Source organism: Palaemon carinicauda, unplaced genomic scaffold (assembly GCF_036898095.1).
Source record: "Palaemon carinicauda isolate YSFRI2023 unplaced genomic scaffold, ASM3689809v2 scaffold243, whole genome shotgun sequence".
NCBI lineage: Eukaryota > Metazoa > Arthropoda > Malacostraca > Decapoda > Palaemonidae > Palaemon > Palaemon carinicauda.
Genome location: NW_027170064.1, coordinates 25,233 through 51,277, shown reverse-complemented (window position 1 = coordinate 51,277; position 26,045 = coordinate 25,233). Strand labels below are relative to the sequence as shown.

At 40.1% G+C, this 26,045-nt stretch overlaps 1 protein-coding gene across 2 annotated transcripts in view; it reads right to left on the bottom strand.

Annotated features, from left to right (window-relative positions):
* The window catches only part of LOC137636165 (E3 ubiquitin-protein ligase TRIM71-like), a 33,573-nt gene extending 8,628 nt beyond the window's left edge, over nucleotides 1–24,945 (bottom strand). For both annotated transcript variants that reach the window (XM_068368562.1, XM_068368563.1), the window contains exon 1: nucleotides 24,763–24,945. The gene's annotated coding sequence lies outside the window, so the exon portion shown is untranslated. The remainder of the gene's footprint in view (nucleotides 1–24,762) is intronic.
* Nucleotides 24,946–26,045: the final 1,100 nt, after the last annotated feature.

Genomic DNA, 26,045 nt, shown 5'->3' with positions numbered 1-26,045 from the left:
TTAATAATTTCATGTAATCCCATCAATAGAATAAAACCACTGACCCATTTAATGGTTTCCTATAATCCCAAAGGAATAAATCCCACGTAATCCCTTTAATAGACTGCTTCCTATATCCTCACAAATAGAATAAATTCCCTATAATCTAAAAAAAATAAACTAAATTTTGTGTAATCCCATAGACTAATTTCCCTGAAATCCCTATAATACACAAGTTCTTTTATACCATCAATTTAATAGTTTTCTGTAATACCACTAAAAAAATTTCCTGTAATCCCTTTAATAGTTTCCCGTATTCCCATTAATAGAATAAAATTACTGTAATCTATTGGTTTCCTGTAATCCCATTTACTAGAATAAATTATCAGTAATACCTTTAATAGTTTCCTGTATTATATTTAAATAAATTTCCTGTAATCCCTTTATACAAAGCTTCCCATGTCCTATATTAGAGCTTCCCGTAATCCCATCAACAGCATAAATTCTCTGTAATCCCTGTAATAGTTTCCAGTAATCTCGTCAATAGAATAAATTCTCTGTAATCCCTCTGATAGTTTCCAGTAATCTCGTCAATAGAATAAATTCTCTGTAATCCCTCTGATAGTTTCCAGTAATCTCGTCAATAGAATAAATTCTCTGTAATCCCTCTGATAGTTTCCAGTAATCTCGTCAATAGAATAAATTCTCTGTAATCCCTCTGATAGTTTCCAGTAATCTCGTCAATAGAATAAATTCTCTGTAATCCCTCTGATAGTTTCCAGTAATCTCGTCAATAGAATAAATTCTCTGTAATCCCTCTGATAGTTTCCAGTAATCTCGTCAATAGAATAAATTCTCTGTAATCCCTCTAATAGTTTCCAGTAATCTCGTCAATAGAATAAATTCTCTGTAATCCCTCTAATAGTTTCCAGTAATCTCGTCAATAGAATAAATTCTCTGTAATCCCTCTAATAGTTTCCAGTAATCTCGTCAATAGAATAAATTCTCTGTAATCCCTCTAATAGTTTCCAGTAATCTCGTCAATAGAATAAATTCTCTGTAATCCCTCTAATAGTTTCCAGTAATCTCGTCAATAGAATAAATTCTCTGTAATCCCTCTAATAGTTTCCAGTAATCTCGTCAATAGAATAAATTCTCTAATACCTTTAATAGTTTCCAGTAATCCAATCAACAGAATAAATTCTCTGTAATCCCTTCAATAGTTTCCAGTAATCTCGTCAATAGAATAAATTCTCTAATACCTTTAATAGTTTCCAGTAATCCAATCAATATAATAAATTCTCTGTAATCCCTTTAATAGTTTCCAGTAATTTCATCGATAGAATAAATTCTCTAATACCTTTAATAGTTTCCAGTAATCCAATCAATATAATAAATTCTCTGTAATCCCTTTAATAGTTTCCAGTAATTTCATCGATAGAATAAATTCTCTAATACCTTTAATAGTTTCCAGTAATCCAATCAATATAATAAATTCTCTGTAATCCCTTTAATAGTTTCCAGTAATTTCATCGATAGAATAAATTCTCTGTAATCCCTTTAATAGTTTCCTGAACAATCATCAGAATAAACTCCATGTAATCCTTTAAGACAGTTTTATGTAATCTCATCAATAGAATTCCATGTAATCCCATCAACTGATTTAATTCCCTGTAATCCCATCAATATAATTATTTACCTGTGATCCCTTTAATACAGTTTCCTGGAATCCCATCAGAACAAATTCCCTGTAATCCCTTTAATAGAGTTTCCTGGAATCACAGAATAAATTCCCTATAATCCCTTTAATACAGTTTCCTGGAATCCCATCAGAATAAATTCCCTGTAATACTGGAAAATTTTCCTGTAATCCCACCAATTAATTCCCTGTATTCTCTTTAATAACTGCCTGTAATCTAATCAATAGAAAAAATACCCTGCCGATCACCTCAATAGACTGTCCTGTAATCCCATCAATATATTTTGGTGCTTTAATCCCATCAATAGATTGAATTCCCTGTTACCCCTTTGATGGACAACTTCCAGTAATCCCATAGATTAAATCCCCAGTAATAAAGATTTTCCTGTAATTGCATCATTAAATAAATTTCCTGTAACCCCTTTAATACAGCTGCCTGTAATCCTATCAGAATAAAATCCCTCTGAGTTTCCTGTAATCCCATTAATAAAGCCCCTGTAATCACTTTAATAGAATGTTCCCTGAAATCCCACCAATAGAATAAATTCCATGTTTTCATTTTGTTTTTTTGTGATCCCATCAATAAAGTCCCTGTAATCCCATCAATAGAATAAAATGTGTAATCCCTTTCAGACAGCCTGTAATCCTTCAATAGAACAAATTCCCTGTAATCCCTTGCCAGTTTTTCTGTAATCCCAACAATACAACAAATTCCCTGTAATCCCTTGCCAGTTTCCTGTAATCCCAACAAAAGAACAAATTCCCTGTAATCCCTTGCCAGTTTTTCTGTAATCCCAACAATACATCAAATTCCCTGTAATCCCTTGCCAGTTTCCTGTAATCCCATCAATAGATCAAATACCCTGCAATCCATTTAATAGTTTTCTGTAATTCCATCAGAAAATAATCCCCGTAATCCCTTTAAAAGTTTCCATTAATCATTGAATAAATTCCCTGAAATCCCATTAACAGACTACATTTCCTATGCACCAGTAGACTAAATTCCCTGTAATCCCATCAAAATTCCCTGTAATCTGATACAATAAATTCCCTGTAATCTGATACAATAAATTCCTTGTAATCCCATCAATAAATTCCCTGTAATCCCATCAATAAATTCCCAGTAATCCCATCAATAAATTCCCAGTAATCCCATCAATAAATTCCCAGTAATCCCATCAATAAATTCCCAGTAATCCCATCAATAAATTCCATGTAATCCCATCAATAAATTCCATGTAATCCCTTTAAATTAGTTTCCTGTTATCCAATAGAATAAATTCCATGTAATCCCATCAAAATAATTCCCTGTAATACGATACAATAAATTCCTTGTAATCCCTTTAGTTTCCTGTAATGCCATCTATAGAATAAATTCCCTGTAATCCCTTTAAATTAGTTTCCTATTATCGACCAGTAGAATAAATTCCCTGCGATTGCTTTAATAATATACAGATTCATGTAATCCCACCAATATACTTTGAATCCCTAATCCCCATCAATAGAATAAATTCCATGTAATCCCCTTAACTCTTAGATTTCCTGTAATCTTAATATACTCTCGTTCCTTAATCCCATCAATAGACAGGTCCATATAATCCCATTAATAAGCAATTTATCATCAGTAGATTTTGTCCTGCATTCTCAAAGATTCATCTAGAACCCCATCAATACTTATTCTCCTGCAATCCCATCAAATTATTTTCTTGTAATACCATAAAAAAAATAATTTTCCTCTGCAACCCCATCAACACTTCCTATAACCCCCTCAAACAAAATTTCCTGTAATCCCATTATGACTAATTTTTCTACTGCCCCATCAAAAGGCCGAGCTTCCCACTGCCCCACCAAAAAGGCCGAGCTTGCCACTGCCCCACCAAAAGGCCGAGCTTGCCACTGCCCCACCAAAAGGCCGAGCTTGCCACTGCCCCACCAAAAGGCCGAGCTTGCCACTGCCCCACCAAAAGGCCGAGCTTGCCACTGCCCCACCAAAAGGCCGAGCTTGCCACTGCCCCACCAAAAGGCCGAGCTTGCCACTGCCCCACCAAAAGGCCGAGCTTGCCACTGCCCCACCAAAAGGCCGAGCTTGCCACTGCCCCACCAAAAGGCCGAGCTTGCCACTGCCCCACCAAAAGGCCGAGCTTGCCACTGCCCCACCAAAAGGCCGAGCTTGCCACTGCCCCACCAAAAGGCCGAGCTTGCCACTGCCCCACCAAAAGGCCGAGCTTGCCACTGCCCCACCAAAAGGCCGAGCTTGCCACTGCCCCACCAAAAGGCCGAGCTTGCCACTGCCCCACCAAAAGGCCGAGCTTGCCACTGCCCCACCAAAAGGCCGAGCTTGCCACTGCCCCACCAAAAGGCCGAGCTTGCCACTGCCCCACCAAAAGGCCGAGGTTTCCCACTGCCCCACCAAAAGACCGAGGTTTCCCACTGCCCCACCAAAAGACCGAAGTTTCCCACTGCCCCACCAAAAGACCGAAGTTTCCCACTGCCCCACCAAAAGGCCGAGCTTGCCACTGCCCCACCAAAAGGCCGAGCTTGCCACTGCCCCACCAAAAGGCCGAGGTTTCCCACTGCCCCACCAAAAGACCGAGGTTTCCCACTGCCCCACCAAAAGACCGAAGTTTCCCACTGCCCCACCAAAAGACCGAAGTTTCCCACTGCCCCACCAAAAGACCGAAGTTTCCCACTGCCCCACCAAAAGACCGAAGTTTCCCACTGCCCCACCAAAAGACAGGAGTTTCCCACTGCCCCACCAAAAGACCGAAGTTTCCCACTGCCCCACCAAAAGACCGAAGTTTCCCACTGCCCCACCAAAAGACCGAAGTTTCCCACTGCCCCACCAAAAGACCGAAGTTTCCCACTGCCCCACCAAAAGACCGAAGTTTCCCACTGCCCCACCAAAAGACCGAAGTTTCCCACTGCCCCACCAAAAGACCGAAGTTTCCCACTGCCCCACCAAAAGACAGGAGTTTCCCACTGCCCCACCAAAAGACAGGAGTTTCCCACTGCCCACCAAAAGACAGGAGTTTCCCACTGCCCACCAAAAGACAGGAGTTTCCCACTGCCCCACCAAAAGGCCGAGGTTTCCCACTGCCCCACCAAAAGGCCGAGGTTTCCCACTGCCCCACCAAAAGACCGAAGTTTCCCACTGCCCACCAAAAGACAGGAGTTTCCCACTGCCCACCAAAAGACAGGAGTTTCCCACTGCCCCACCAAAAGACAGGAGTTTCCCACTGCCCCACCAAAAGGCCGAGGTTTCCCACTGCCCCACCAAAAGACCGAAGTTTCCCACTGCCCACCAAAAGACAGGAGTTTCCCACTGCCCACCAAAAGACAGGAGTTTCCCACTGCCCCACCAAAAGACAGGAGTTTCCCACTGCCCCACCAAAAGGCCGAGGTTTCCCACTGCCCACCAAAAGACAGGAGTTTCCCACTGCCCACCAAAAGACAGGAGTTTCCCACTGCCCCACCAAAAGGCCGAGGTTTCCCACTGCCCCACCAAAAGACCGAAGTTTCCCACTGCCCCACCAAAAGACCGAAGTTTCCCACTGCCCCACCAAAAGACCGAAGTTTCCCACTGCCCCACCAAAAGACCGAAGTTTCCCACTGCCCCACCAAAAGACCGGAGTTTCCCACTGCCCCACCAAAAGACCGAAGTTTCCCACTGCCCCACCAAAAGACCGGAGTTTCCCACTGCCCCACCAAAAGACCGGAGTTTCCCACTGCCCCACCAAAAGACCGGAGTTTCCCACTGCCCCACCAAAAGACCGGAGTTTCCCACTGCCCCACCAAAAGACCGAAGTTTCCCACTGCCCCACCAAAAGACCGAAGTTTCCCACTGCCCCACCAAAAGACCGGAGTTTCCCACTGCCCCACCAAAAGACCGAAGTTTCCCACTGCCCCACCAAAAGACCGAAGTTTCCCACTGCCCCACCAAAAGACCGGAGTTTCCCACTGCCCCACCAAAAGACCGAAGTTTCCCACTGCCCCACCAAAAGACCGGAGTTTCCCACTGCCCCACCAAAAGACCGGAGTTTCCCACTGCCCCACCAAAAGACCGGAGTTTCCCACTGCCCCACCAAAAGACCGGAGTTTCCCACTGCCCCACCAAAAGACCGAAGTTTCCCACTGCCCCACCAAAAGACCGGAGTTTCCCACTGCCCCACCAAAAGACCGGAGTTTCCCACTGCCCCACCAAAAGACCGGAGTTTCCCACTGCCCCACCAAAAGACCGGAGTTTCCCACTGCCCCACCAAAAGACCGGAGTTTCCCACTGCCCCACCAAAAGACAGGAGTTTCCCACTGCCCCACCAAAAGACAGGAGTTTCCCACTGCCCCACCAAAAGACAGGAGTTTCCCACTGCCCCACCAAAAGACCGGAGTTTCCCACTGCCCCACCAAAAGACCGGAGTTTCCCACTGCCCCACCAAAAGACAGGAGTTGCCCACTGCCCCACCAAAAGACAGGAGTTGCCCACTGCCCCACCAAAAGACAGGAGTTGCCCACTGCCCCACCAAAAGACAGGAGTTGCCCACTGCCCCACCAAAAGACAGGAGTTGCCCACTGCCCCACCAAAAGACAGGAGTTGCCCACTGCCCCACCAAAAGACAGGAGTTGCCCACTGCCCCACCAAAAGACAGGAGTTGCCCACTGCCCCACCAAAAGACAGGAGTTGCCCACTGCCCCACCAAAAGACAGGAGTTGCCCACTGCCCCACCAAAAGACAGGAGTTGCCCACTGCCCCACCAAAAGACAGGAGTTGCCCACTGCCCCACCAAAAGACAGGAGTTGCCCACTGCCCCATCAAAAGACAGGAGTTGCCCACTGCCCCATCAAAAGACAGGAGTTGCCCACTGCCCCACCAAAAGACAGGAGTTGCCCACTGCCCCACCAAAAGATTTATTTCCCACTGCCCCATCAAAAGATTTATTTCCCACTGCCCCATCAAAAGATTTATTTCCCACTGCCCCCTCAAAAGATTTATTTCCCACTACCCCCTCAAAAGATTTATTTCCCACTACCCCCATCAAAAGATTTATTTCCCACTACCCCCATCAAAAGATTTATTTCCCACTACCCCCATCAAAAGATTTATTTCCCACTACCCCCATCAAAAGATTTATTTCCCACTACCCCCATCAAAAGATTTATTTCCCACTACCCCCTCAAAAGATTTATTTCCCACTACCCCCATCAAAACTTATTTCCCACTGCCCCATCAGAAAATTTATTTCCCACTGCCCCATCAAAAGATTTATTTCCCACTGCCCCATCAAAAGATTTATTTCCCACTGCCCCCTCAAAAGATTTATTTCCCACTGCCCCATCAAAAGATTTATTTCCCACTGCCCCATCAAAAGATTTATTTCCCACTGCCCCATCAAAAGATTTATTTCCCACTGCCCCATCAAAAGATTTATTTCCCACTGCCCCATCAAAAGATTTATTTCCCACTGCCCCCTCAAAAGATTTATTTCCCACTGCCCCCTCAAAAGATTTATTTCCCACTACCCCCATCAAAAGATTTATTTCCCACTACCCCCATCAAAACTTATTTCCCACTGCCCCATCAGAAAATTTATTTCCCACTGCCCCATCAAAAGATTTATTTCCCACTGCCCCATCAAAAGATTTATTTCCCACTGCCCCATCAAAAGATTTATTTCCCACTGCCCCCTCAAAAGATTTATTTCCCACTGCCCCCTCAAAAGATTTATTTCCCACTGCCCCATCAAAAGATTTATTTCCCACTGCCCCATCAAAAGATTTATTTCCCACTGCCCCCTCAAAAGATTTATTTCCCACTGCCCCCTCAAAAGATTTATTTCCCACTGCCCCCTCAAAAGATTTATTTCCCACTGCCCCATCAAAAGATTTATTTCCCACTGCCCCATCAAAAGATTTATTTCCCACTACCCCCTCAAAAGATTTATTTCCCACTACCCCCTCAAAAGATTTATTTCCCACTACCCCCATCAAAAGATTTATTTCCCACTACCCCCATCAAAAGATTTATTTCCCACTACCCCCATCAAAAGATTTATTTCCCACTACCCCCATCAAAAGACTTATTTCCCACTGCCCCATCGAAAGACTTATTTCCCACTGCCCCATCGAAAGACTTATTTCCCACTGCCCCATCGAAAGACTTATTTCCCACTGCCCCATCGAAAGACTTATTTCCCACTGCCCCATCGAAAGACTTATTTCCCACTGCCCCATCGAAAGACTTATTTCCCACTGCCCCATCGAAAGACTTATTTCCCACTGCCCCATCGAAAGACTTATTTCCCACTGCCCCATCGAAAGACTTATTTCCCACTGCCCCATCGAAAGACTTATTTCCCACTGCCCCATCGAAAGACTTATTTCCCACTGCCCCATCGAAAGACTTATTTCCCACTGCCCCATCGAAAGACTTATTTCCCACTGCCCCATCGAAAGACTTATTTCCCACTGCCCCATCGAAAGACTTATTTCCCACTGCCCCATCGAAAGACTTATTTCCCACTGCCCCATCGAAAGACTTATTTCCCACTGCCCCATCGAAAGACTTATTTCCCACTGCCCCATCGAAAGACTTATTTCCCACTGCCCCATCGAAAGACTTATTTCCCACTGCCCCATCGAAACTTATTTCCCACTGCCCCATCGAAACTTATTTCCCACTGCCCCATCGAAAGACTTATTTCCCACTGCCCCATCGAAAGACTTATTTCCCACTGCCCCATCGAAAGACTTATTTCCCACTGCCCCATCGAAAGACTTATTTCCCACTGCCCCATCGAAAGACTTATTTCCCACTGCCCCATCGAAAGACTTATTTCCCACTGCCCCATCGAAAGACTTATTTCCCACTGCCCCATCGAAAGACTTATTTCCCACTGCCCCATCGAAAGACTTATTTCCCACTGCCCCATCGAAAGACTTATTTCCCACTGCCCCATCGAAAGACTTATTTCCCACTGCCCCATCGAAAGACTTATTTCCCACTGCCCCATCGAAAGACTTATTTCCCACTGCCCCATCGAAAGACTTATTTCCCACTGCCCCATCGAAAGACTTATTTCCCACTGCCCCATCGAAAGACTTATTTCCCACTGCCCCATCGAAAGACTTATTTCCCACTGCCCCATCGAAAGACTTATTTCCCACTGCCCCATCGAAAGACTTATTTCCCACTGCCCCATCGAAAGACTTATTTCCCACTGCCCCATCGAAAGACTTATTTCCCACTGCCCCATCGAAAGACTTATTTCCCACTGCCCCATCGAAAGACTTATTTCCCACTGCCCCATCGAAAGACTTATTTCCCACTGCCCCATCGAAAGACTTATTTCCCACTGCCCCATCGAAAGACTTATTTCCCACTGCCCCATCGAAAGACTTATTTCCCACTGCCCCATCGAAAGACTTATTTCCCACTGCCCCATCGAAAGACTTATTTCCCACTGCCCCATCGAAAGACTTATTTCCCACTGCCCCATCGAAAGACTTATTTCCCACTGCCCCATCGAAAGACTTATTTCCCACTGCCCCATCGAAAGACTTATTTCCCACTGCCCCATCGAAAGACTTATTTCCCACTGCCCCATCGAAAGACTTATTTCCCACTGCCCCATCGAAAGACTTATTTCCCACTGCCCCATCGAAAGACTTATTTCCCACTGCCCCATCGAAAGACTTATTTCCCACTGCCCCATCGAAAGACTTATTTCCCACTGCCCCATCGAAAGACTTATTTCCCACTGCCCCATCGAAAGACTTATTTCCCACTGCCCCATCGAAAGACTTATTTCCCACTGCCCCATCGAAAGACTTATTTCCCACTGCCCCATCGAAAGACTTATTTCCCACTGCCCCATCGAAAGACTTATTTCCCACTGCCCCATCGAAAGACTTATTTCCCACTGCCCCATCGAAAGACTTATTTCCCACTGCCCCATCGAAAGACTTATTTCCCACTGCCCCATCGAAAGACTTATTTCCCACTGCCCCATCGAAAGACTTATTTCCCACTGCCCCATCGAAAGACTTATTTCCCACTGCCCCATCGAAAGACTTATTTCCCACTGCCCCATCGAAAGACTTATTTCCCACTGCCCCATCGAAAGACTTATTTCCCACTGCCCCATCGAAAGACTTATTTCCCACTGCCCCATCAAAAGACTTATTTCCCACTGCCCCATCAAGACTTATTTCCCACTGCCCCCTCAAAAGATTTATTTCCCACTACCCCCTCAAAAGATTTATTTCCCACTACCCCCATCAAAAGATCTATTTCCCACTACCCCCATCAAAAGATTTATTTCCCACTACCCCCATCAAAACTTATTTCCCACTACCCCATCAAAAGACTTATTTCCCACTAGCCCATCAAAAGATTTATTTCCCACTACCCCATCAAAAGATTTATTTCCCACTACCCCATCAAAACTGATTTCCCACTACCCCATCAAAACTTATTTCACACTACCCCATCAAAAGACGGAGTTTCCCACTACCCCTTCAAAAGTTTTATTCCCCACCACCCTTTCAAAAGTCTTATTCCCCACTACCCCTTCTAAAGTCTTATTTCCCACTACCCCTTCTAAAGATTTATTTCCCACAGCCCCATCAAAAGATTTAATTCCTACGCCCCATCAAAAGATTTATTTCCTACGCCCCATCAAAAGATTTATTTCCTACGCCTCATCACAGACTGTTTCCTTTAAACCCAACACTAATTCCACAGTAACCCAAAGATCTGAAAATTCCTTGTCACCTCCAATCATCTCAGAAACATCTTACTAAATATACAAGAAATAAACTATCAATGGGCTCAACGTGCTGTTCATGACCCCATGCTGATGAGGGTAAAAAAAAATATGGCATAGCACAAGGTAATAAAGTAACTAGCATGTCTCCGTACAGCAAATACGTGGGGAGAGAGAGAGAGAGAGAGAGAGAGAGAGAGAGAGAGAGAGAGAGAGAGAGAGAGAGAGAGGTCACACGGTACAGTGAGCTAGCTACAGGGAAGAGCTACGTAGCGGTATGTATAGCTACAGCAGATTATAATTTACTACAAATACTACAAAACACCTGGAAAATTCTAGAATCCTCCATATTACTTCGGTCATAATAAAAGACATTAATACCTACGAAATAGGCGACAACCGAATTAATGAAACGAACCAATTACACACAAAAAGCTTTTTAACACGCCCAATTTTACACACAACTCATGCGATTTTCCACAGCCAATACTTAACTTAGGGATACTTAAATAAGTATGAATTACTTACAAGGTTTATCTACACTACGACACTTTTTTTTTAGAATTGATCTACTTCCCACCGACAGCGTTGACTCACTACTGACTGACTTGCTACTTCTCCTGCACCCAGTAACCCGGTAGAAGCGGCGCGCATGCGCGCTGATGCCGTGTACGGGGAAACCTATACGCCTATAGAATGACAACAGGAAGTACAAACGTACAGTATATATGAGCGTATGATGCGTATGATGTATATTAAACAGCTCGAAGTATGTGATTTCATGGCTGGGGTTTTATATGTATAAATATACGTTTTTTTTAAGCATTCCATCTACTGCTCCCCTATTATATGGTGGGGGGAAGGAGGGAGGGAGGGAAGGAGGGAGGAAGGGAGGGGGGGAGATGGTACCATAAAAATTTAGGGCCTACCACGGACCGGCCTATGGTGGGAAATAACGATTTTCAGTTATATAGAAATATATCAATATTTATAGACATATATATAACACTAATAATCTAGTATCATTAGTGGATAGTGGTCTCAGAGAGAGAGAGAGAGAGAGAGAGAGAGAGAGAGAGAGAGAGAGAGAGAGAGAGAGAGAGAGAGAAGAGGAAGCCGGTGACTAGGCCTACGAACACACACACACACACACACTCACTACCGCCCTCTCGCTAGGAAACAAGAAATATGTTGCGAAGGTCAGGGTTAAGAAACATACACAGCCCAGAAATCAATAAAGGAATTTACAAAGGCAATGCATAGGAGGATATAACTTGCATTTTTGTTTTATTTCATTCAACCTTTTTTCGATTTTTGATTTGTAACGGCTTAAAATACCATTAACTCGGTAGGCCTACACAGCCGGATAGACACAGTGTTCCATATTCATAAGAATGTCAAGACATGTGTGTGCGCCTGAGAGAGAGAGAGAGAGAGAGAGAGAGAGAGAGAGAGAGAGAGAGAGAGAGAGAGAGAAATTTAAAATCGCCGTATTGTTACTTCTCAGTAATCTTAAACCATATAAATTATATACTTACTAATTATAATTTCTTACCAATAAACGCGTTAAAGTATATATTATCAATTTACAACTCGTTTTGCCTTAATTTAAATCAAATTTTATTTAATTTCAGGCAAAATTCTTCTAAGAACTCCACATCCATGAATAATCAATTTGAAAAAAAAGGGAAATTATCACTAGACGAATTCATAATATATATATATATATAATATATATATATATATATATATACATATATATATGGATAAATATCAACACAACAGTGTTCAAATAGAAATAAATTTCTACCTCATACTTGGGATCGAACGCTAGCCCCTTCTAGCGTTCGATCCCAAGTATGAGGTATTAATTTATATATATATATATATATATATATATATATATATATATATATATATATATATATATATATATATATATATATATATATATATATATACTACTGTATGCTAAGAGCTAGCAATGCTGCTAATAGCATCTTCTCTTGCCTACTTAAAGAAAATAGACTTTTTTATAACATTATTGTATCTTTCCCACCAATAACTTATATTTCTAAAGTTCAAAGTTGGAGCAGATTTTTCTATGTTGACCAGGATAACACGAGTCTTTTTATAGTTTATATATGACTTATGATTTTGACATTGTTAATAGTTTATATAAGACATCTATTTTGACGTTGTTACTGTTTTTAGAATGATTTATTGTTAATTAATTCTCATCATTTATTTATTTCCTTTCCTCACTGGGCTATTTTTCCCTATTGAAGCCCTTGGGCTTATAGCATCATGCTTTTCCAACTAGGGTTGTAGCTTGGCTAGTAATAATAATAACTTAATGAGTCGCAGCAAGATTAAAAAGACTGCGCAGCAAGACGGAAGAAAATAGGCAGCAACAAATATAAAACGCATAACTCATAAATGAAATTAAAGACAAGAACAAAAACAGGATAGTGTTGAATTATAGCCACCTCTCCAACCCCCAAAAGTCTGGTTGATAAGGACTAAATGTTACGAGTAAACGTACAAACTTCTGGTGGATGTAGGAAACTTAACCTTGAGGAAGTGTGAATACAGAGTTGAAATTCAGGAGTTGTAGGTACCCCCATCACTAAACTAAAATAACCTAGGTTACAAAAAAAAAATATGAACTATACAGGGAATTCAACCAACAAGATGGGCCACTGTAGAAATCTTAGTAGGGGTGTTAAGCACACTTCCAGTGAATTAAAAATTGAGGTTGTACAGAAAGATGGAAAAAAATATAAATGCGAAACAAAAGGGCCAAAAAGTTTGAGCAAATACGGTTTATCAAGGCACTGCAAAATTCCCTTTCGCTGGGATAATGGTCTCAACTTGCATCACCAGCGATAACAATACAATAGTTAACTTACACGATGACGTTCCCTGATACTATGAACCTATTAGAGTAAAATTCTGGCCTTTAGCACATTTAAACTTGCATCAGGTAAAGTTTAAACAAAAATAGTCACCGCTAGAAGGCATTGTATTCATAAATTGCTAAAGGCAAAACTGTGGTTGCATGGTGATGAATGCAACGTTACAATGCCAAACTAAGAAAGGAAATGAAATTAAAGATCATCAGAGAGATAAGGACAAATTGATCAATTAAATTTAAAAATTGTGCACAAAACTACGGAGACCATATTTGAAGGATACTAGAGTCTTGAAATTAACACCATTTAAGGTACAAGTAAAATTTATGTTGCCGGCCCATATTGGCTGTACATCAGGTTGCAAGTCTAACACCAGGGCGAGTTATCTAACTAGGAAATACTGGAATAGCAATTCCTTGTGTAGGCATTGACAGAATGAAGGAACCTTCCAAGCATCTCTTACAATCCTGCGTACACCCGGTGATCAAATTCTCATACAATTTGCAAAATGTTTCGAACCTTTAATATTTCTAAATACGGTACTATATATACACCTAAGTTATGTATATACAATCCAGTATTAAGAAAAGAAAGTACTCGGTACATTTTTAGGTCTATTCCGTGTAGCTGAGGCCCCTTCCCTAAGTAAAATGTATAGTAACTCCCACTCTTTTACCCAGCCTCTAGTTCAAAGCAGTCTAATCCACATCCAGAGAGATTCTAGCTCATTGTGATCTTATTTAAGTTACGTTATCTATGCTTTGCCACTTATAGTACTCTGGCACGCTACTAGAGACTATCTTTCATTGCCTTTCCATCTTGAGAACAATTTAGTCCCATTACAGAATTGGACCACATAATCTTTGACTTGCTCATGGCTGACCTGCATAAGGAGTCAACAAGTCTGAAGAAGTCTCCCTGGGAGGAGGTAGGCACTCCCAAACTGAGAACTTCCCCAGTCGAATACCACACACTAGATCTGGAGGCCAGTCTAGTTGGAGGAAAGGAAAAGGAGGCCTTCCCTAGATCCTTCCTCTTGGATGTCCATTGGTTGAGAGTTGAGAAAGCTCTCTTAACTGATCTAGCACGAACCATCTTCTTGAAGGAGGATGTTTTTCGGGGTTTGCCCTTCAAAAAATGAGAGGGCGGGCTCTGAGGCATAGGTTGAGTAAAGTTCTCTGGATGCAGGAATGTTAAAACTGTCAGTAGCTTTTTGAGGTCAGCTGCCTGCAGCGAATCCTGAGATTTGTCTTTTAAAACTTCGGCTAAAGGAACATAGATCTCCCGAGTCGAATGGCTAGGAGACAAAACCGCGTCACCCTGTCTGTTATCGTCTTCCATAAAGAACTCAACTTGTCGTGATGGAACATCGTAAAGGATACCATCCAATTGTGAGAAGCATCACGTTTACATTCTGCAAGTCTCAAGCGAGAGACAGGTTCCAGTGCTTCCATCACGTTGTAAGGAAGCATCAACATCGTGATCCCCATGCTGCTAGGGCAAGTCCTGCTCGCGTGCATCCAGCATGCTGTATGTCAACAGCGTGACGCGAGGGAACGGTTGCTGCGCGTCCAGAGTCGCGAAGGAAACAACCACTTGTCTATCATGCAGCGAGGATAAGTCCCGACTGTATGAGTCCAGATTACTGCATGCGTCCGGATTGCCGCATGTGTCCATGTTGCCGTGAAGTTGATCAATATCTTCAATATTTGAAAGGCAGCGAAAGCCATTAACAATAATCAGACAAAAGGTACGTCACCAAATTGTAGAATAAAGTAATATCAGCGAAACGAATTCCTAGGTGTTGACTCGATCAACGGTAGGGAATTTCTGAGGAATGTTGGGAATAGTTCTAGTAACCTATGAGAGATAGCGCTCATGTATGACCACCTACTGTCATGGCGGTACATGCACCCCTAGTGGTACATTTTTACCCTTCAGTAGTTAGATCGGATCCGAGAATATAGTCAGTACTGTGCAATACACAAGGTGATCTGTAATGAGATTTGAGGGGTCCAGAAGTAAAATTGTTTAGTGAACCCCTATAATACATACCATTGGGATTTCAAGTAGTTCTTCCTGTAAAGCCTGGTAAATTTTAACAGCTTATTTATGTCCATAATTTTGTTTTGAATTTGTAGAGTAAAGTTCCATTTGTTCATTTTCTCTTAGATCAAAAATTGGTTCCATTTCCTATTCAGCAAGTGAAATCTTCAAGTAAACTTATAACATCCCACATTACAACATAAACTGTGTTCGTAATTCTTGCAGTAAAGTAGTATATATTGGTGTCAATTGCACTACTACTCCAGCAGTATCAAAACCACCACTACAGCCAATTTCAGGTCAAAATGTGCCCAACAAATTGAAAAAAACACCAGCTGTGTGTGCATGTGTTAGCTTTCTTGTGAAATCCACAAGCTTGCCTCAACTGCAGTTTTTCTGCCTTCTTTCTAAACCTCCAAAGATTCCACCCATTCTATCTGGTCATACTTCCTAGTGTCCTAGCTTCAGGTCAAACAAGTTATTACATTTGTACCTAATTCCGAGAACATCTTTTGCCTTGAAAACTTGTGGAACTGATAAAAAGTATGCTACACAAATCAGTATCTTCTACAGGTGAGCTTACATTTCAAACCTAAACTGTGATATAATCAAACACACCCCCTCGTATGCTACACAAATCAGTATCTTCTACAGGTGAGCTTACATTTCAAACTTAAACTGCGATATAACCAAACACACGCCCCTCATATACTTCCCGACCAGAGTACAAGTGGTGTTGCCTACATAAAATTAAAAACAGAAGAGAGACAATCTGGAAGTCACACAGTTACAACAATTTGTTACCATTTGCTTTGCTTCTGTGTAGATACAGCTCGGCCCCATCGAAGAACATGGGGTAATTTCCCTAGACAGCAATAGCCAATATTTAATTTCGAGAAATACCTGCAGTACAGTATATAAACAAAAGCAACGTACCGGTATAGAACATATCCAAGACATGAACGAGCGTTATAAAACAATTAAAAAAAATTCTAAATAAGAAAGAATATTTAGAATTTTGAATACACAAACTAACAAAGGGGCCCTCGTGAACATCGAGACTGCACTGCAAACGGCCAAGCAAGAGCAACACTTACACGATGAGCATGCATCTTACCTATTGCTATTAGACGTTCATTGCAGCAACCCATCATAATTTCTCGGGGTAATGAATAAATGATCGAGACAAACACTAGTTTGAGAGGTTCAGCTTTGTAACATTTTTTGAAACGATGCAAAAGAAATATTTTAGAAAGGTCAGTTATTAGAGTTACCTAATAAATGCAGGTTAAAATTCATTAAATTCTTTGTTGGCATAGGTTGACTAAGCATATCAAATTTGAAAATACAGACTATTAGAGAAATTTATATTCTAAAGGACTTGCTTATTTGAGATTTGAATAAAATCCAAACAAAGATTTCATAATAACCTATACAGATAAAAAAAAAGTTTAAAAATGTCAAGAAAAATTAGTACACTAAAAATTATCTGCGGAATGCTTGCTTATTTTTCAACGTATTCCAAGATTAGTTTTATAAGAAAAAATGGGATAATAGAAAGCATATTTATTAAAATATCTATCTAGTTGGAAAATTACCATAAGAATCAATTGCAGAAAAATAGCCAAGATAAATAAACACAGTTTTCAGAGACGAGACTATTAAAACTGAACAGTTCTTCCAAGCGAGAAAGTAACAAAATTATTTAACATTACGTACACAGGAGTGTCTTCCCACTCAAATCAACATGCCTACTCAACACATCATCAAAGAGCAAACTACATTCATGGCCAATTTTTAGATTTATCCCAAAATAAAAGTTCACGTGGATGGCCGAAACTTGGCACATCTGGTTGAACAGAGTTATGTCACCTTTAATTTAGCTTTTTCAAGTGCATTTCTATACTAATAACATAACTAACCAAACGTATATGAAAATAAAACTAAGTAGTTCATATTCCTCCACAAACAAACCAGGTTCTAATCTTACCCCCTTCATATTTCATAGCCTACAGTAATCTAACTATTTGGTCAACCTAGCTTTGTAGACTGCAACCTCCGAAAAGTCAAGCTGGTATTACTTAACCCTGATACCGATCGATGATACTTCTACACTGTACAATAAGGTACCCTAAGATCAGGCAAGCTAGAATTACTTTACAATGTTACCTATCAACAATACTTCCACATACATTGAAGGAATCCTTCGACTATGTAAGATGCTTTCCCGTTACCAGAGACCGATACTGTTTTAATTAGTTCAAGACAGGACCACCTAGGGCAAATTAATCCCTACATATCAGCATTATGAATTTGCACCAAGGCAATATTCATTGTTAAAATTACAGAATCATCCTTTAGGTTGCCATATGGTATTTTACCAATTGCTTTTCCGACTACTTCCTTTACAAAGAATTAAATCAGCAGTAAAGTAATTATGCGAGTTCTCAGGCAAAGTTTTACAACAGATTTAAAGATTTATCCTTGGAAACCTTCAAACAACCTAAGGCTTTAGGAAACACTCCAGACAACAAGAGAAAGCAGGTCACCGAGGAATCCCTGCATTAAGTTCTTCCAGCCTGGAACTTGCACGAATAGGGTTGTGGTTATCGACGAGGTAATGACCCTGACTGGTGACTAAGTCCCGCTCAATCTCTAGTTTCTTTGGTCGTTGCAACCTCGCAATCCTTGTGAACTAAGGATGGGGGGGGGGGTTTGCCTGGCCCTCCTTTGTCCTAGCTTGGGTTGAGATGGGGCTTGGGCACTGATCATATGCATGTATATGTGGTCAGTCTCTAAGGGCATTGTCCTGCTTAATAGGGCAACTTGCCCCTACCATTCATGAGCGGCCTTTAACCTTTAAAAGACATCCAGTAAAATTTTAAATCTTTATAAATATCTTCCTTAAAATGTGGGTTCAAATTATTAAGAATTATATGAATCTCATCCTATTGGGTGGATTTATAATTTCAGCCCATTTGGGAGAACCCTCCCCTGTAGTTACAGCATGAAGTAAACAATGTAGCTTAGAGGAATGCAAGCAGAAACGGATGTACTGTACAGTAAAAGAGCGATCGCTGATAAGAGGCCAAAAAGGACACTGGAGAGCTATCGGCACAACCCCTATGAGGGGTCCGTTTTGTATACGGACAAATTTCAGCGCGAGAGAGAGAGCTAACCTATAAGGAAGAAATACTTTTGTATGTCTCAATTTCTGCACAAAAAAAGCTTAAGAGAGGGGGAGACAGCACTAACCAATAAGGAAGAAACTCTTTAGTAAATACTAATTTCAGCAAAATACTGTAGAGAGAGAGAGAGAGAGAGAGAGAGAGAGAGACTAATGGGGGGTCACCCCCATGCATGTCCCAATTTCAGCCAAACTATAGAAAAATAGACTAGGCAAGAGAAAAGACATCTTTTACCTTTTCAGCCGCCTTTGAGCGATTTCTCAGAGGATAAATGGGGGCCACCCTTCTGCATATCATGGCAACAACCCACCAAGTAGTAGGCCCAACCTTACCCAAGTTCCTAGGTTAGGATATACTGTACAGTAAAAGAGCGATCGCTGATAAGAGGCCAAAAAGGACACTGGAGAGCTATCGGCACAACCCCTATGAGGGGTCCGTTTTGTATACGGACAAATTTCAGCGCGAGAGAGAGAGCTAACCTATAAGGAAGAAATACTTTTGTATGTCTCAATTTCTGCACAAAAAAAGCTTAAGAGAGGGGGAGACAGCACTAACCAATAAGGAAGAAACTCTTTAGTAAATACTAATTTCAGCAAAATACTGTAGAGAGAGAGAGAGAGAGAGAGAGAGAGAGAGAGAGAGAGAGAGAGAGAGAGAGAGAGAGACTAATGGGGGGTCACCCCCATGCATGTCCCAATTTCAGCCAAACTATAGAAAAATAGACTAGGCAAGAGAAAAGACATCTTTTGCCTTTTCAGCCGCCTTTGAGCGATTTCTCAGAGGATAAATGGGGGCCACCCTTCTGCATATCATGGCAACAACCCACCAAGTACTGTAGTAGGCCCAACCTTACCCAAGTTCCTAGGTTAGGATAGGTGTGATATAATTAAGTTACCTGGGACAACCCACTAGATTACCATTTGATTTTGGCAGGCTCAATAGATTGAGGTTTAATAAGGGTTCACAACCAAAGCCAATTTCAAACCATACAGGCAAAAATATATACTGTAACACAAGAGTTTGAAAGACCCAGGACTACATGCCTGAGGACCATGAAGCACGAAGTAGGAGATGATGAAGGGAGAAGTATTGAATTAGAAGCTCAAGATAGAGACGACTGGCGAAATCTAACAAGAGGCCCTTTGCATCAATAGGCGTAGGAGACGATGAAGAACACAAACCGCGGTACGAAGTTCGGATTCTCTCGGGAACAGCCAAATCTTAAAAACTCTAAAAGGGCATTTCCAAGATATTCAAATCAGAGTACTTTCATATAGAAAGTTCTAATACCATAGGACTTAAGGATTACTTTTGCATAGGAACAAACGATAGCCTCTTAAATTCAAAATGCCCAACATACAATTTTTAAATAAGGTTGGAAACTCCATAAAAAAGAAATTCATTAAACTACTTTAAATTTTTTTTTCTTTTTTAGACAATTCCAAATTGGTAGCAAGGAGCATACATGAAATATACAGTTAGTGGAATCACCAATCTAAGAAAAGTTTTACAACTAATAATTAAGGGTTTGTCATTGTGGGCATAGTATTACTTGAGAATTGCTATAAATACTGAACTAGAATAGAGCATAGTTCACTATAATAACAACTCCCAATTTGTAACTCAATATTAACTATAAGAAATTATTAGTTTGACCCTTTTAACCTAAAATCCATTTCACAATACAGCAATATTGAAGGCTTTCATTAAGGTAAAGAAAAATAAATTTTAATCAACATTTGCTTTGCAAGACTTAAAATTGGGAACAGAATGTGAATCTAATAAGACTTTCGCAGGGGAGGGGGAACCCTACTGTCACCAAATAGTTGAACTATGATTAAATTGATAAAAAGAAACTTCTACAAAACTTATATCCGATATGGACAGTTCTAAGTTTCTGGTAGGGCAAAGGTTAAGTCGCAGCCCATTCAGTAAGGTCGACTCACCACCTCGTAGCATACCTCCATGATAACTTTAAGTTTTAAATACCTACAGGGTATATAATAAAATTCAAGAACCTGGTAAAAACACGTACTCGTATAAAAAATTAATGAGAGAACGCACTGATAACACGAAAGAAGCAGCATGTATTAAGAGTATACTTTTAGTTTTATATTGGCATTAAATTTTTCATCTTTGTAATTATCTATTAAAATTAACCCTTTTACCCCCAAAGGACGTACTGGTACGTTTCACAAAAGCCATCCCTTTACCCCCATGGACGTACCGGTACGTCCTTGCAAATAAATGCTATAAAAATTTGTTTTTCATATTTTTTGAGAATTTTTTGAGAAAATTCAGGCATTTTCCAAGAGAATGAGACCAACCTGACCTCTCTATGACAAAAATTAAGGCTGTTAGAGCCATTTAAAAAAATATACTGCAAAATGTGCTGGGAAAAAAATAACCCCCTGGGGGTTAAGGGTTGGAAATTTCCAAATACCACGGGGGTAAAAGGGTTAAATATTCCAATTATTATTATTATTATTATCATCCAAGCTACAACCCTAGTTAAAAAAGCAAGATGCTATAAGCCCAAGGACTCCAACAGGGAAATATAGCCCAGTGAGGAAAGGAAATAAGGAAATAAATAAATGAGAATAAATTAATAAATCATTCTAAAAACAGTAACATCGTCAAAACAGATTTTAATTATAGTAAATACAGACAATCACAGGCCTCTTAAAAAGGTCTGCTACTGGGTGGCGAGTTGACCCGTAGATAAAGAGCGTCGAATTGACCCGTGACCTCGAGATATAGGTTACTTGGATCAGATAAAAACGCCATTCTCTAGGGTTATTCCCACACCTATAGTCAATTTTTTTACCGAGGCAGATTTGCACAGACTCGCAACGGTGCCCTTTTAGCTCGGAAAAGTTTCCTTCTTTATCGCTGATTGGTTGGACAAGATAATTCTAACCAATCAGCTATCAGGAAACTTATCCGAGCTAAAAGGGCACCACTGTGTCTCGGTGCAAATGCGCCTCATTAAAAGAAATTGAGTATAGTATGATCTTTTTGACAAAGTTTTGTGATGCTAGTTGTGATATAAGACCTGGAATTTTTACCATATATATATATATATATTATATATATATATATATTATTGCCCGAAGAGCTCTGCTCCACATGGGCTTGGACTGAGTCTTTTTTTTTCTTTTTGTAAATCTTTGAATGTAAATATTTTTTGTCCAATAAACATTATTATTATTATTATTATTATAATATATATATATATATATATATATATTATATATATATATATATATATATATATATGTAGATGTAACGTGACCCCCAATTAAAGTTTATCTTAAGCAATTTATTTGCTATAAATGAATTTTTCCATTAGAGTAAAAAAAATAAAAAAATAAATCAGAAAAAGAGGGACTACATTCCAATTGGAAAGGGTAGAAGGGACTCTTTAGCTATGGCAAGCAGCTATTCTAAGAGGACACTCCAAAATAAAATCATTGATCTCTTGTCTTGGGTAGTGTCATAGCCTCTGTACCATGGTCTTTCACTGTCTTGGGTTAAAGTTCTCTAGCTTGAGGGTACACTCGGGCACACTATGTTATTTCTCTTCCTCTTTTTATTTTAATCTTTTATAGTCTATAAAGATATTTGAATGAGGTTACTGTTCTTAAAATATTTTTTTCCTTCCTCACTAGGCTATTTTCCCTGTTGGAACTCCTGGGCTTTTCCAACTAGGGTTACAGTTTAGCAAGTAATATTATTGAATCAGAAATTAAAAACTCTAGGTTCCCTGCTAATAATATCTATATTAAACTCTCCACTGAGGTGTTATGAGCGAATTTTTTATGCATGTTACAGAGAGGTATTTTGACAATTTTTTCCTATTTGGCAAGAATTATTTCTTGAAAATCAAAAAAAGACAAAAACAAGTGAATGAAGAGGTCAAACTCAACCCTCATACTCAGTTTCTACTTACACTGAAAGTGTATATAAGGTCAATTTTTTATATTAACCCTTTTACCCCCAAAGGACGTACTGGTACGTTTCACAAAATCCATCCCTTTACCCCCATGGACGTACCAGTACGTCCTTGCAAAAAAATGCTATAAAAATTTTCATATTTTTTATATTTTTTTGAGAAAATTCAGGCATTTAACAAGAGAATGAGACCAACCTGAGCTCTCTATGACAAAAATTGAGACTGTTAGAGCAATTTAAAAAAAATATACTGCAAAATGTGCTGGGAAAAAAATAACCCCTCGCGGGTTAAGGGTTGGAAATTTCCAAATAGCCTGGGGGTAAAAGGGTTAAAATGTAATTATAAAAATTTACGAAAACATAAGAAATACTGCATTTTCTTGTATAAATCTATACTTTAGATACATCGTTACTTTAACTAATTACCCCGTTAACTATGAAGGCAAGAGGAAATTTGGCATTCCGTATTCGCATTAATTGCCATATGAAGCCCCGGGAATTTTTTTCAAGATTTTGCGTATTTTCTCCCGATACCCCTATATTGATTTACCGAGGACAACGGCAAAGCAGCGCTATGAATAAAATAGGCTTTACGAAGAGCAAAAAAATTTAACCCTTTTACCCCCAGGCTATTTGGAAATTTCCAACCCTTAACCCCCAGTGTTATTTTTTTCCCAGCATATTTTGCAATAAATTTTTTTTAAATTGCTCTAACAGGATTAATTTTTGTCATAGAGAGGTCAGGTTGGTCTCATTCTCTTGGAAAATGCCTAAATTTTCTTAAAAAATTATCAAAAATGAGAAAAAAAATTTTTTATAGCATTTTTTTGCAATGACGTACCGATACGTCCATGGGGGTAAAGGGATAGCTTTTGTGAAACATACCGGTTCGTCCTTTGGGGGTAAAAGGGTTAAAACAGAACAGGGACGTCATCAAAAACCTAAGGGTGCAGAGGTCAACCCAAATTATGTACCTTGTTCCTAGGCCTATCAGAATAGACAGACCTAGAAGTCATCAACTGCAAAAACATATTACCAAAGCTTTAGACCGTTCGATATGATAGGCACAGGAAGGAACCTAACCTATCTAGACCTACAGCATAAGCCTACTTTTACTCAAATGAATATATAGTGATATATATGAATATATAGTGATACCATGATCAAATTATCAACCAAACAAAGAATATTAAGAAATTTTAATAACTCAATAGGCCTGTATAGGCACATTTTAAATTTTCATTAGGCCTACAGAGGCAAATTAACTAATAAGAAATGGGGTTGGCTCTAAAAATACACAATCTAAAGGCTATAACATTTGATTTTCATAAATATTAGTACCCTAGGATAACATGTTTCCGAAATATGAGTTCTTGCCGGTATGCCTAACCGGCCAGGCAACAACAGCCTAAAGTAAGATAAAGTATAAGCCTAAATCTATGTAAAACGCGGATTTCGTAGAAATAAATAACATTAATTATCAGTTTTATACAAAATTCTCCAGAAAGTTACAAAATTAAATGTCATTAACATATAACCCGCTATGGCAAGCCATAAATTGACGAAAATATTAGGCCTATTGACTGAAATTACAGTTTTTAAACCAATTAATATAAGACAGGCCTATTTACCTTCTCCGAGTGATACCAAACTTAATATTAATGTCAAAATGAATCTATAAAATACGAATTTAAAAATTAAATTTCCGTCGGAGCCATAAACAAAAATTTCGGCTTCGGTCTCAGACGTCCTAGCGTAGCTATAGGCCCACACTTGGAGCGTCCTAGAAAAAAATATAACAAATACGCGAAATTCAAGTATTTCCGTGGCTTGACCTGACCCGGAGGAAGGTCAAGGGAAAGGTCATGACCTTGTACATCAACAAACATGTTTGAAAAAGGTGAATGTGTCAAATGGGAGGTGGGGAACTCGAAGTCCGTGAGATTTAGGACAACACGTGGGTCTTAAACGGGAGGAAATTCTCCGCATGCCTAAAACTAACTCTCACGGACTTGGCGGTCCCAGCTTTAATTCTAAATTAACAATACACCCAAACAGTAATTCATTACACAAGTATACCACGATTAACACCTGTTGTATACATAGTACCAATAAAAGACAAATTTGAACAGCAATATTAAGCTGAAACTTGACAAATCGGTGTCTGTAAAAGTCTTCTCGGCTTAAGGCTTCAAAAATTGAATGAATCTTGACAAACTAACCTTCGCCGAGGTAAATTTGGACGATCAAGTGAAGGATCTAGTTGGACACATTCTATATCTAGGAGGACTCGGCATAACAGGGGTTGTAAGTGCAGTTCGTGGCCCAATTTCACAACAGTTCGGGACCGCCCATGACGATACTACTTTCCACTATGACAGCTGCGGCACAACTGAATAGTGTGCGTCCTCGCTATTGGATATAAGCGAGTCTTGATCGGAGATTCGCTCTGTTCATCGTTCAGTTTCTTTGATTTTCGTTGAAAATACCTTCATTTATACGAGATTATATAGCATTTATAACCATTTATAGCTGTAAATATATATAAAAATATAAATTTAGAAATATTTTTTAATCAATAACAGGCAAAAAACAACCCAATAACCTATATAGCGATTATAATATTAATGATAATTAAGGAAATTTCGTGAAAACCAGCATTATTAGGAAGTGGGCGGGGCCTCGAAAAGTCACGTGCACAGAAGTGACCAATGGGCTACGGACTCCCTAAAACAAACTGATAAACACAAGAGGGTCATGAAGAAGTCGAAAAACCGCCATGGCTCCCAGAAATTTCGAAAACACAGGTGTCCTTAACGTCAATAACCACCTTAAATACCAATTTCCAACCCACGTCATTAATTAGGGGCATGCAATTGGCTTATATTTGAAGGCCTACCGCATGTTTGGCCCGCGTGTGGGAGGGCACTATATGTTGCGTCATCCAGATGGATTAAGATCTCCGGGAGATGTTAATGCTATCAAAATGGAGGGGGGCAGCGCCCCCTGATCTAGAAAGGCTACTTGTCTAGCTTAATCGCTCTGTTAGAGCTTCTAATGGCCATCAGACTTAATTGGCATCGCATCCTATGCCGTCATTAGCTCCAATCCTTCGTTGTGTGGAGCAGATATCAAGTAGATAATTGTGCAATTGGGAGGAGCCTGTTGCACTGGACTGTCATGCGGGTGTGGCTAATCTATGATAGGGGATAAGGGGGTTTGCAACATGGTGGACGGAATACAGGCTCTAGCTGGGGGAAATTCGGCCGATTTTTTCAGCCTGTAAAGTCCCTGAAATGTTATGGATAATCTGGTGGATATATGCTGTTTGATATGAGACTAAATCTGGTCTTTTTCGGCCTGTAGATACATGAAATATGATGGAAAAACTGTTAGAAATATGCAGTTTGATAGGAGACTAAAGCTAGCCGATTTTTCAGCCTGTAAAAGGCTTAATTACTCTGGATAACCTTATAGAAATATGCGGTTTCACATTAGACTAAAA